The sequence below is a fragment of the Mixophyes fleayi genome, chromosome 9 (assembly GCF_038048845.1).
Source record: "Mixophyes fleayi isolate aMixFle1 chromosome 9, aMixFle1.hap1, whole genome shotgun sequence".
Taxonomy (NCBI): domain Eukaryota; kingdom Metazoa; phylum Chordata; class Amphibia; order Anura; family Limnodynastidae; genus Mixophyes; species Mixophyes fleayi.
Window position 1 is genome coordinate 133,717,049 of NC_134410.1, and position 14,069 is coordinate 133,731,117.

Consider the following 14,069-nt stretch of genomic DNA (forward strand, 5'->3'; position numbering starts at 1 on the left):
TTCTAATTGCTGTGGAGGGCAGTGGTCTTCCAGACCAGTGCTGGGAGGGAGCAGGGGCAATTGCTTCCTAGTCAATCATTCATTTCCTTTCTGGTGCATAGAGAAGGGGTATTTTTTTCCTTTTTAACTTCAATAGTATTTGTATTATTCTTCAAAGTTTAAGGGGTACAGAAAGCAAAGGAGGGGGATGGAAGGAAAGGACAAAAAAAGAAGGGAAGGAGGGGTACATAGTGGGGAGGAACACAATACACAATACCATACTTATAATACATTTTATAGAGATAGCCAAAAAAAAACTCTGTAGGTCGCTTACTCACAAATAGCATGAAGGACACAACATCACTGATTCGGCCACCCGGGAGAAACTATGTGGGCCCCTAGGGAGATTCATTCAGCGAGAATGGGCAGAGAGGGTGTAATGAATTAGGTTGGGTCAAAGTCACCCCCCCACCTTCTGTGATGTACTCATGCCAAGTAAACCACCTCATTAGGGGTGTATTTTTTTCTCCTTTTAATTTAAAGGGGTTCTGCACTTTAAGAAATGTACTAAACCCCTTCACAATAATTGTAAATAAAGTGGAAATCCCCTTTAAGTCTCTATTAGAATTTAGTAAGCGTATACAAAGTGTCCAAGGGTCAGGTCATGAAGCAATAGTTTCATTTTTGAGAAAAAAATGCCCCTTATTTCAAAACATCAGAAAATGCTGAATAAGGCTGAAATGTTATCGTCTTCCATGCCTGATTTGGCAATTTTACTCTAATCATGTTTCCGTAAGAAAATAGTGACTTCCACTTGCAGAAGTCCCAGAAAGATTACACTTTTATTACCACATATTAACACTACAGAATACAGAGAACCTTCTCTCTAAAGAGCAAGTTAACCCAACCTTAACATTGATACTTGTATGTTATTCATTTAGAGCAATGTATCTGAAATGTTGCTATATGTTTTCAGTAAAATGTCATCATATGAGAACTTAAATCAAGCAATACCTCAGCGGTATAACAGACCTATCAGTACCTCAGCGATATATAACAGATCTAGCAGTACCTCAGCGATATATAACAGATCTAGCAGTCCCTCGGCGGTATAACAGATCTAGCAGTACCTCAGCAATATATAACAGACCTATCAGTACCTCAGCAGTATAACAGACCTATCAGTACCTCAGCGATATATAACAGATCTAGCAGTCCCTCAGCAGTATAACAGACCTATCAGTACCTCAGCGATATATAACAGATCTAGCAGTCCCTCGGCGGTATAACAGATCTAGCAGTACCTCAGCAGTATAACAGATCTAGCAGTACCTCAGCGATATATAACAGATCTAGCAGTACCTCAGCGGTATATAACAGATCTAGCAGTACCTCAGCGATATATAACAGACCTATCAGTACCTCAGCAGTATAACAGATCTAGCAGTACCTCAGCGATATATAACAGATCTAGCAGTACCTCAGCGATATATAACAGACCTATCAGTACCTCAGCGGTATAACAGACCTATCAGTACCTCAGCGATATATAACAGATCTAGCAGTACCTCAGCAGTATAACAGACCTATCAGTACCTCAGCGATATATAACAGATCTAGCAGTACCTCAGCAGTATAACAGACCTATCAGTACCTCAGCGATATATAACAGATCTAGCAGTACCTCAGCGATATATAACAGATCTAGCAGTCCCTCGGCGGTATAACAGATCTAGCAGTACCTCAGCAGTATAACAGATCTAGCAGTACCTCAGCGGTATAACAGATCTAGCAGTACCTCAGCGGTATAACAGATCTAGCAGTACCTCAGCAGTATAACAGATCTAGCAGTACAACAGACCTATCAGTACCTCAGCGATATATAACAGACCTATCAGTACCTCAGCGATATATAACAGATCTAGCAGTCCCTCAGCGATATATAACAGATCTAGCAGTACCTCAGCAATATATAACAGATCTAGCAGTACCTCAGCAATATATAACAGATCTAGCAGTACCTCAGCAGTATAACAGACCTATCAGTACCTCAGCGATATATAACAGATCTAGCAGTCCCTCAGCAGTATAACAGACCTATCAGTACCTCAGCGATATATAACAGATCTAGCAGTCCCTCAGCGGTATAACAGATCTAGCAGTCCCTCAGCGATATATAACAGATCTAGCAGTACCTCAGCAGTATAACAGACCTATCAGTACCTCAGCGATATATAACAGATCTAGCAGTCCCTCAGCGATATATAACAGATCTAGCAGTACCTCAGCAATATATAACAGATCTAGCAGTACCTCAGCGATATATAACAGATCTAGCAGTCCCTCAGCGGTATAACAGATCTAGCAGTCCCTCAGCGATATATAACAGATCTAGCAGTACCTCAGCGATATATAACAGATCTAGCAGTCCCTCAGCGATATATAACAGATCTAGCAGTACCTCAGCGATATATAACAGATCTAGCAGTACCTCAGCAGTATAACAGATCTAGCAGTACCTCAGCGATATATAACAGATCTAGCAGTCCCTCAGCGATATATAACAGATCTAGCAGTACCTCAGCGATATATAACAGATCTAGCAGTACCTCAGCGATATATAACAGATCTAGCAGTACCTCAGCGATATATAACAGACCTATCAGTACCTCAGCAGTATAACAGACCTATCAGTACCTCAGCGATATATAACAGATCTAGCAGTACCTCACCAGTATAACAGACCTATCAGTACCTCAGCGGTATAACAGACCTATCAGTACCTCAGCGATATATAACAGATCTAGCAGTACCTCACCAGTATAACAGACCTATCAGTACCTCAGCGGTATAACAGACCTATCAGTACCTCAGCGATATATAACAGATCTAGCAGTACCTCAGCAGTATAACAGACCTATCAGTACCTCAGCGATATATAACAGATCTAGCAGTACAACAGACCTATCAGTACCTCAGCGATATATAACAGACCTATCAGTACCTCAGCGATATATAACAGATCTAGCAGTACCTCAGCGATATATAACAGATCTAGCAGTCCCTCAGCGATATATAACAGATCTAGCAGTACCTCAGCAATATATAACAGATCTAGCAGTACCTCAGCAATATATAACAGATCTAGCAGTACCTCAGCAATATATAACAGATCTAGCAGTCCCTCAGCGATATATAACAGATCTAGCAGTCCCTCAGCGATATATAACAGATCTAGCAGTCCCTCAGCGATATATAACAGATCTAGCAGTACCTCAGCGATATATAACAGATCTAGCAGTACCTCAGCAGTATAACAGATCTAGCAGTACCTCAGCGATATATAACAGATCTAGCAGTACCTCAGCAGTATAACAGATCTAGCAGTACCTCAGCGATATATAACAGATCTAGCAGTCCCTCAGCGATATATAACAGATCTAGCAGTCCCTCAGCGATATATAACAGATCTAGCAGTCCCTCAGCGATATATAACAGATCTAGCAGTACCTCAGCGATATATAACAGATCTAGCAGTCCCTCAGCGGTATAACAGATCTAGCAGTCCCTCAGCGATATATAACAGATCTAGCAGTACCTCAGCGATATATAACAGATCTAGCAGTACCTCAGCGATATATAACAGATCTAGCAGTCCCTCAGCGATATATAACAGATCTAGCAGTACCTCAGCGATATATAACAGATCTAGCAGTACCTCAGCAGTATAACAGATCTAGCAGTACCTCAGCGATATATAACAGACCTATCAGTACCTCAGCGATATATAACAGATCTAGCAGTACCTCAGCGATATATAACAGATCTAGCAGTACCTCAGCGATATATAACAGATCTAGCAGTACCTCAGCGATATATAACAGATCTAGCAGTACCTCAGCGATATATAACAGATCTAGCAGTACCTCAGCGATATATAACAGATCTAGCAGTACCTCAGCGATATATAACAGATCTAGCAGTCCCTCAGCGATATATAACAGATCTAGCAGTACCTCAGCGATATATAACAGATCTAGCAGTACCTCAGCGATATATAACAGATCTAGCAGTCCCTCAGCAGTATAACAGACCTATCAGTACCTCAGCGATATATAACAGATCTAGCAGTACCTCACCAGTATAACAGACCTATCAGTACCTCAGCGGTATAACAGACCTATCAGTACCTCAGCGATATATAACAGATCTAGCAGTACCTCACCAGTATAACAGACCTATCAGTACCTCAGCGGTATAACAGACCTATCAGTACCTCAGCGATATATAACAGATCTAGCAGTACCTCAGCAGTATAACAGACCTATCAGTACCTCAGCGATATATAACAGATCTAGCAGTACCTCAGCAGTATAACAGACCTATCAGTACCTCAGCGATATATAACAGATCTAGCAGTACCTCAGCGGTATAACAGATCTAGCAGTACCTCAGCAGTATAACAGATCTAGCAGTACAACAGACCTATCAGTACCTCAGCAGTATAACAGACCTATCAGTACCTCAGCGATATATAACAGATCTAGCAGTACCTCACCAGTATAACAGACCTATCAGTACCTCAGCGGTATAACAGACCTATCAGTACCTCAGCGATATATAACAGATCTAGCAGTACCTCAGCAGTATAACAGACCTATCAGTACCTCAGCGATATATAACAGATCTAGCAGTACCTCAGCAGTATAACAGACCTATCAGTACCTCAGCGATATATAACAGATCTAGCAGTCCCTCAGCGATATATAACAGATCTAGCAGTACCTCAGCAGTATAACAGACCTATCAGTCCCTCAGCGATATATAACAGACCTATCAGTACCTCAGCAGTATAACAGACCTATCAGTACCTCAGCGATATATAACAGATCTAGCAGTACCTCAGCAGTATAACAGACCTATCAGTACCTCAGCGATATATAACAGATCTAGCAGTACCTCAGCGGTATAACAGATCTAGCAGTACCTCAGCAGTATAACAGATCTAGCAGTACAACAGACCTATCAGTACCTCAGCGATATATAACAGACCTATCAGTACCTCAGCGATATATAACAGATCTAGCAGTACCTCAGCGATATATAACAGATCTAGCAGTCCCTCAGCGATATATAACAGATCTAGCAGTACCTCAGCAATATATAACAGATCTAGCAGTACCTCAGCAATATATAACAGATCTAGCAGTCCCTCAGCGATATATAACAGATCTAGCAGTCCCTCAGCGATATATAACAGATCTAGCAGTACCTCAGCGATATATAACAGATCTAGCAGTACCTCAGCGATATATAACAGATCTAGCAGTACCTCAGCAGTATAACAGATCTAGCAGTACCTCAGCGATATATAACAGACCTATCAGTACCTCAGCGGTATAACAGACCTATCAGTACCTCAGCGATATATAACAGATCTAGCAGTACCTCACCAGTATAACAGACCTATCAGTACCTCAGCGGTATAACAGACCTATCAGTACCTCAGCGATATATAACAGATCTAGCAGTACCTCAGCGATATATAACAGATCTAGCAGTACCTCAGCGATATATAACAGATCTAGCAGTCCCTCAGCGATATATAACAGACCTAGCAGTCCCTCAGCGATATATAACAGATCTAGCAGTCCCTCAGCGATATATAACAGACCTAGCAGTCCCTCAGCAGTATAACAGACCTATCAGTACCTCAGCGATATATAACAGACCTAGCAGTCCCTCGGCGGTATATAACAGATCTAGCAGTCCCTCAGCGGTATATAACAGATCTAGCAGTCCCTCAGCGGTATAACAGACCTATCAGTACCTCAGCAGTATAACAAGTTGTGCCACCATCAGTAACAGTACAGATCCAGAAATACATCACCAACATTAAGAGCAGGATTATGATAAGTATGCATTCGAGTAGTAAGCATTGTCCTGACATCTGCCAAACCAGGCATTTGGCAGCAATGCCACCCAGAACTGCCATCAGAAAGGGAAGGGTCCAGTACAACTGTAACAGGCAGGATCTCCTCCTTTCCTCTCTCACTAACCCCCACTGCTCTCTCCAGCCTCCCCAGTCCAGAGGCTGAAGAGTTACCTTGCTGCTTCTTCTTGCTGGATCCTTTGGGCTACTCTCCAATGACAGTGTTGTACCATCATTAGTTACGTGACCTCAGTGAAACTGCAGCGCACTTCTCTGCCTTGTCGCAGCTCTGTCTGGAAGCCAAGTGCCTCCTTCTCGGGCAGAAGAGCAACTGGGGGGCAGAGACTGGCGCAAATGGAGCCATAATTCACTGCGGAGGCCCCCTGCCCTTATAAATCTGCTTGGGCCCAGGGCTGGTCGGGCATACTGCTGTACCCCTGATGGCGGCCCTGATGCCACCATCATCATCATGTATTTATATAGCGCCACTGATTCCGCAGCGCTGTACAGAGAACTCACTCACATCAGTCCCTGCCCCATTGGAGCTTACAGTCTAAATTCCCTAATATACACACAGACAGACTAGGGTCAATTTCTGATAGCAGCCAATTAACCTACCAGTATGTTTTTGGAGTGTGGGAGGAAACCGGAGCACCCGGAGGAAACCCACGCAAACACAGGGAGAACATACAAACTCCACACAGATAAGGCCATGGTTGGGATTTGAACTCATGACCCCAGTGCTGTGAGGCAGAAGTGCTAACCACTGAGCCACGTGCTGCCCATGCCCACCACCAGCAGCAGTCAATCTCCTCATTCTCAATGCTGTCAGCATGGTCCCTGTGTTCATGTGAGTTGGACATGCTCTTTCTGATCATGACTGCTGTGGTGCACATAGTGAAAGAGCATTTATTCACTCATCTGTCCCCTTCCCCTACAGCCAGAGACATCACAAGTTCACGTCTCCATGAATACAGCATACTTGCCAACTCTCCTGGAATGTCCGGGAGACTCCGGAAATTAGGGTAGGTCTCCCAGACTCCCAGGAGAGCAGGCAAGTATCCCGCATACTGCAACTTACTCGTCAAAATGACGCGATTCGTGATGAATCTCGTCATTTTTGCCCCACCCCCGACGACAAAATTACATTTTTGTAGCGGGGATGGAGACAAAATGACACGATTGACTGTGCTCCGCCCCCTCCCGCCCTCCAACCACGCCCCCTGCCCGGGATCTCCTGGAATTCACCTTTCAAACGTTGGCAAGTATGGAATTCAGCAACTAGGAATACGTGACCTCCCGCACACTAACACCTCTATCTAATCACAGCTCTTGTTTTATATAAAATACTACTTGAAGTCTAATTTATGTCTTATTTTAGAGCAACTCGCTCTGTTGATAAATCCAGGGATCAGTGATGAGATGCAGAGGATCGTCCCAATCACCCCCACACACCACATCTGTCTGCTGAATTATCTTGGAAATATTGTAAGTGTATTTATTTATATTATTCATTAAAAGTCTCTATTTACTGTTTATCTATTGGTGGATTACAGCAATTATACCAGGCCCATTATTAAAGAAAGGATTATACGTGCAATTAATAAGGCACTACTGAAATCACTGAGGCATAAGCTCCTAACATAAAACCATGGTTTAATTACACATACTCTGATGTTGGGTTGATTGGGGTAGCTGGGAACACAAGGCGCCTCTCGTAGCTCCCAATATTCAGGTCTCAAGTCTCAAATTGATAGACTAAAAATTGGTTCAGACCACAATATAACGTCCTGAAGTAAGTGAAACCTGTATTGCACATTATTTGTGGCCAGGATGCTGCAGTTGCCCTATCACTGATTAATGCTCAGGTATATGCAAAAGAACATGAAATGCGCTGCCATTGACACTGATTCATAAAGGGTTAATACATTAGCCGGGGGCGCCCAACCCAATGTGTCATCTCTGAAAGACTCCCAGCATATAGTAAAGGCAGCTGTGATATCTCTGATATTTCCAGCGTTCCCAAAATTTCACCTGGGAAAAGATGGGGATAGGAAGAGGTTTAAGGTTTAGATGCAAATCTGTGCAGCCGTGTTTACATTAACATCAGACACAAACATGTTACTGTATATACAACTGCATGCTACTACATTACATGTAAGGGCCAAGTAGACACAAACATGTTACTGTATATACAACTGCATGCTACTACATTACATGTAAGGGCCAAGTAGACACAAACATGTTACTGTATATACAACTGCATGCTACTACATTACATGTAAGGGCCAAGTAGACACAAACATGTTACTGTATATACAACTGCATGCTACTACATTGCACGTAAGGGCCAAGTAGACACAAACATGTTAATGTATATACAACTGCATGCTACTACATTACATGTAAGGGCCAAGTAGACACAAACATGTTACTGTATATACAACTGCATGCTACTACATTACATGTAAGGGCCAAGTAGACACAAACATGTTACTGTATATACAACTGCATGCTACTACATTGCATGTAAGGGACAAGTAGACACAAACATGTTACTGTATATACAACTGCATGCTACTACATTGCATGTAAGGGACAAGTAGACACAAACATGTTAATGTATATACAACTGCATGCTACTACATTACATGTAAGGGACAAGTAGACACAAACATGTTAATGTATATACAACTGCATGCTACTACATTACATGTAAGGGACAAGTAGACACAAACATGTTAATGTATATACAACTGCATGCTACTACATTACATGTAAGGGACAAGTAGACACTTATCAGACACAAACATGTTAATGTATATACAACTGCATGCTACTACATTGCATGTAAGGGACAAGTAGACACAAACATGTTACTGTATATACAACTGCATGCTACTACATTGCATGTAAGGGACAAGTAGACACAAACATGTTAATGTATATACAACTGCATGCTACTACATTACATGTAAGGGACAAGTAGACACAAACATGTTACTGTATATACAACTGCATGCTACTACATTGCATGTAAGGGACAAGTAGACACAAACATGTTACTGTATATACAACTGCATGCTACTACATTGCATGTAAGGGACAAGTAGACACAAACATGTTAATGTATATACAACTGCATGCTACTACATTACATGTAAGGGACAAGTAGACACTTATCAGACACAAACATGTTAATGTATATACAACTGCATGCTACTACATTACATGTAAGGGCCAAGTAGACACAAACATGTTACTGTATATACAACTGCATGCTACTACATTGCATGTAAGGGCCAAGTAGACACAAACATGTTAATGTATATACAACTGCATGCTACTACATTGCATGTAAGGGCCAAGTAGACACAAACATGTTACTGTATAGACAACTGACTGCTACTACATTGCATGTAAGGGACAAGTAGACACTTATCAGACACAAACATGTTAATGTATATACAACTGCATGCTACTACATTGCATGTAAGGGACAAGTAGACACAAACATGGTAATGTATATACAACTGCATGCTACTACATTGCATGTAAGGGACAAGTAGACACAAACATGTTACTGTATATACAACTGCATGCTACTACATTACATGTAAGGGACAAGTAGACACAAACATGTTACTGTATATACAACTGCATGCTACTACATTGCATGTAAGGGCCAAGTAGACACAAACATGCAGTGCCGTAACTAGACATTTCGGTGCCCTGGGCGAGACAGGGCACCGATGCCCCCCATCTAAGTGGGAATGGCATTTGATAAGTGGGTGTGGCCAACCTAATGTGGGTGTGTCCAGCACTTTACTGAAAGAATTTGTGTATATATATACACAGTGGTGGGATTCCAATAAATTAACAACCGGTTCTCTGCCCTAATGACTATTTAAAGCATGCTAAAAATATATAGTGATAGGTATTATGCAGTGGTATTGTGTGTGTAAAAATTTTTACAAAATTGTCTTGTATATAAGAGCTTATGAATTTATATGTAAATTGTCACCATTTCTTCAAGTAATTTTGAAAACCTAATCAATTGGAATTGAACACCAAGAAAAGTATTTTACTGCAACAACATTATACATGGAAATAAATATTAAATACTAAGGCTAATAATTAACCAAGTACTATGGTAGCTAAAGAACATTTTAATGGTGTTATCACACACAATGGCAAGTCTGCAGAACAGAGGCAGCCCACTGTGGCTCTCATGCTATTATGGAACTACAAATCCCAGCATGTATTATTATTCTATATTTGCAAATCAGTTCAACAGCAAGAGAGACACTATGTCTACTTCTGTCATGAATAATTAGCATCACATTAAATCTTTTTTGAAAGTAGAGTACAGGTAAACCTCTTCCCCTTGGTGTGTGGTAGAGAAAGGCATTTTTACACCAGGGAAGCTGGATTCACACACTGTAAATACTCCTACATGTGAGGACCTGCAGACACGGGAGGGGACAAACGGCAGACCTGGAGGAGAGTGCAGACACGACGCAGCGGTGCACGGCAGCGGAGCCTTTCATTCAAGATGTGCCTTTGACTTCCGCAGTGGAACGTTCCACAGACAGGAAGTTCGGCATTTGCGTTCCAAATACCTAACTTCCTGTATGTGGAACGCACATGCGTTCCACTGCGGAAGTCAAAGGCACATCTTGAATGAAAGGCTCCGCTGCCGTGCACCGCTGCCGTGCACCGCTGCGTCGTGTCTGCACTCTCCTCCAGGTCTGCTGTTCTTATCACTGGCAACAGAGCTAGGTAGCGGGCGGCTGCTGCGCCCTCTTTGGGCTTGCGCCCTGGGCGACGGCACCGCCCGCACCACCCTAGTTACGGCTCTGCAAACATGTTATTGTATATACAACTGCATGCTACTACATTGCATGTAAGGGACAAGTAGACACTTATCAGAGGCAAATGCTGATTTGTTTCATGCAGATTTATACATCAGACATAACATAGGACCATCCTGGTAATGAAGCCAGATTTGTGTTCACAAGAGAGACTGCTGGAAGCCAGAAAAGTAATGTCTTACAAGTCACTATTTTAACCTACATTTAGGGAAAAAACTGGAAGATAATATCCCTCAAATCACCCAGTGAGTCCTGAGCTGCAAAATGACTAAACCACTGACCTTAATGTAAGTGTTCAGAATGCAGGATTCATGGTCCTGTCCTCTCCATGTGAGTTCTGAAGAAGACTGAGGGAAGGGTGTAAAGACACAATGAGCTCTGGGAGGAGCTGTTTCCAGATTACTTCCGTGTATGCAGAGAGATTCCATAGTACAACCTGACATCCCATTTCCTGCTCTAAAACCACATAAAGGGAAAGTGATACCTGGAGTCAGACACACCTGGCTGCCCATGATGTGGTATTATGTCAGAGATCTCTGATAAACTACATCTAGTGACTTCTCTAATAAATGGACTAAGACACCGTATTCATGACTCTAGGGCTAGATTTACTAAGCTGCGGGTTTGAAAAAGTGGGGATGTTGCCTATGGCAACCAATCAGATTCTAGCTTTCATTTATTTAGTACCTTCTACAAAATTAAAGCTAGAATCTGATTGGTTGCTATAGGCAACATCCCCACTTTTTCAAACCCGCAGCTTAGTAAATCTAGCCCTAGGATTCAATTTGGCGCAAAGTGTCTGCAGAACGTCCATGTAGACACAACGCGCTGATTTTATGGCAGAAATCTACGCTCATATTTTCGCGCACCCCATAGAGGTGTCCAGAGGATTGAGATTCCTACTGTAATAGTTGGAGCATCTGCCCCTAAAGCTATTGTGTAACTACAAGTCCGAGCATGACCAGTAAGATCTGACTGACTAAAGCTTTCTGGAGCTTGTAGTTCCACAGCACTTGCTACAAGCCTAGGTAGTGCCCTTTGTCTACCAAGAGAGCACTGAATGCAACTTGTTATAGATGCAGCAATTTTTATTACACATTAAAGCCCTTCTGCTTTCAGTGTTTATTGCTCTAGATATTGTTATATGAAGTTTGCATCAGAAGAGTTTACAATCTGATTTTATACTGCACATCTTCACTTAGTGCACACAATCTGTCATTATTTACATACATATGTGTAAAGTGGGAAATATATTTAAAAGTAAACAAATACAACACTAAAGCAATTCATAAAATATCACAAACAAAAAGCCGGTAAGACAAGATTAGTTCATAATAAGTTATAAATGTAAACACCAACAATTCAAAATAAAAGCCTAAGATGCAGATATATGTGGATGCATCATCTAGTGAACATTTCAGTGTTGTGCAAAAAGGTTACTTATCCAAACAGCTGTGGTCTGTCTGTAAAGAGAATGTTGTGGCTGATTGACTCCTCTAACGCAGAACAGGATGTGCGTTGTCTCAACCTAATTTAAGTTCCTCCTTTTCCTTAGTTTTGCAATGTGTTATATTATTATTCCTATGGCTATAATATGCTATGTCATTATTAATGATTACAACATATATGTAAAACTAGCCATCTCCAGAAAGATTTAATTGTATCATTACCTCTAATAATTCTTTAGGCTCACTCGGAATGGGCTGTTTTTATTGCCCAAATATATTACTTTTGGTTGACTAACTGTTATATGGTAGATTAAGTACAAAATTAAAAGAATGCAAACAATAGAGAAGTGTTGTTCACTGCATTAAATGTCCCACGGAACCAGCTTTGCCTCTGTGTAGTCAGGACCAGTGTTAGGGAAGGCAGAGAGGACAATTGTCCATGGACTACAGTTTCTTTAATATAATCCCATTAAGTAGCGTTCACTGATATAGGTGCAAATACATAGAGATGTTTTACAATGATATCAAATTCTTTGCTATGCTCTATTTTTTAAAAATTTGCAAATATTGCTATTAATAGGGAAACTTATTGGTCTAAGTCAGTGACCTAGGACACATTTTGAACAATAATGGCCTTATCTGTGTGGAGTTTGTATGTTCTTGCTCTAGTTTCCTCCCATGCTCCAAAAACATACTGGTAGGTTAATTGGCTGCTATCAAAACTGGTGTGTGTGTGTGTGCGTGTGTGTTTAGATTGCAAGCTCCAATGGGGCAGGGACTTGCTGATGTCTGCATCTTGAAGGGTGGAACAGGGGAGGGATGGGGCGGATGAACTTACACAAGGTACAGTGAAGGCGTTTTCCAAGCAGATGCAGGTAATACAAGTTCAGCCATACGCAGAAGACGTAAGGTTTGCACCGCGTCCAGAGCAGGTGTAACTGCTGGATGATAGTGATGACCGAACACGTCGTTCACTCTCGTAATCTTATGGGATGATTGACAATTCACTGCACACCTGACGCCGCTCAGCGCAGTAAACAGCATTATAAGATCATGGCAGGGGGACACTATTGTGCCATTTCGTATCCAAAAAAGGAAAATCCAAACCACTGCTTACATAAAAGAGTTGGTGAAACCTTCACATGTGCATCTCAGTAACAACAAGAGCATTTTATTTTATGCATGGCCGACGTTATTGGATGTTTTAAATTATCTTACTGACCATTTTTAAAAAATGTGCCCAATGTGAGACTTTAGAAATACACCAAATGAATTTACAATTTACATTACAGAATATTGTTGCAAATGTTTAGACATAGTTACATACATTAGGAAATACAGGTTGTTTTAAAATGTTGCCAATGTGAAGCAGTTTACACATTACCGTTTTTTTAGGTGCAAAAGACACTACACATTTTGTTGCAAAACATAAAAAAAAATAAAAAATTAAAACAATATTTAAATCTAATAAAAAAAAAAATCCTAAATTACCTTAAGTATTATAAATATGTTTATCTTTATTTTTGTTGATTGTTTTATAAAAAAAAATAGTTGTTTAATAATCCTTTGTGTGTTTTTTTTCTAAGCAAATGTGCATGAGACCTATTTGTGAGTAAAGTGTGTTATAGATGGGGTTTTGTTATCACGGAATAGTGTAGGTTGATAAGGTAATGCATATAAAGGGTTAATTTGCAGTAATTGTCATGAAACATGAGTATTTAGCAGTAATAAGATGAATTAGAGCAATTAATGAATTGCACACATGTGCAATCATATGTGAATTGCGAGTATAGAAGTATTAACATGAAAATAATTGATTGTCCAATGATATTTTCT

The 14,069-nt window shown here is 40.9% G+C and overlaps 1 protein-coding gene across 1 annotated transcript in view; it reads right to left on the reverse strand.

The window, feature by feature from the left end:
* CARD9 (caspase recruitment domain family member 9) overlaps positions 1 to 11,174 on the reverse strand; it is a 56,590-nt gene extending 45,416 nt beyond the window's left edge. Inside the window, exon 1 of the mRNA XM_075185841.1 lies at positions 11,067 to 11,174. The gene's annotated coding sequence lies outside the window, so the exon portion shown is untranslated. The remainder of the gene's footprint in view (positions 1 to 11,066) is intronic.
* Between the last annotated feature and the right edge of the window lie 2,895 nt (positions 11,175 to 14,069).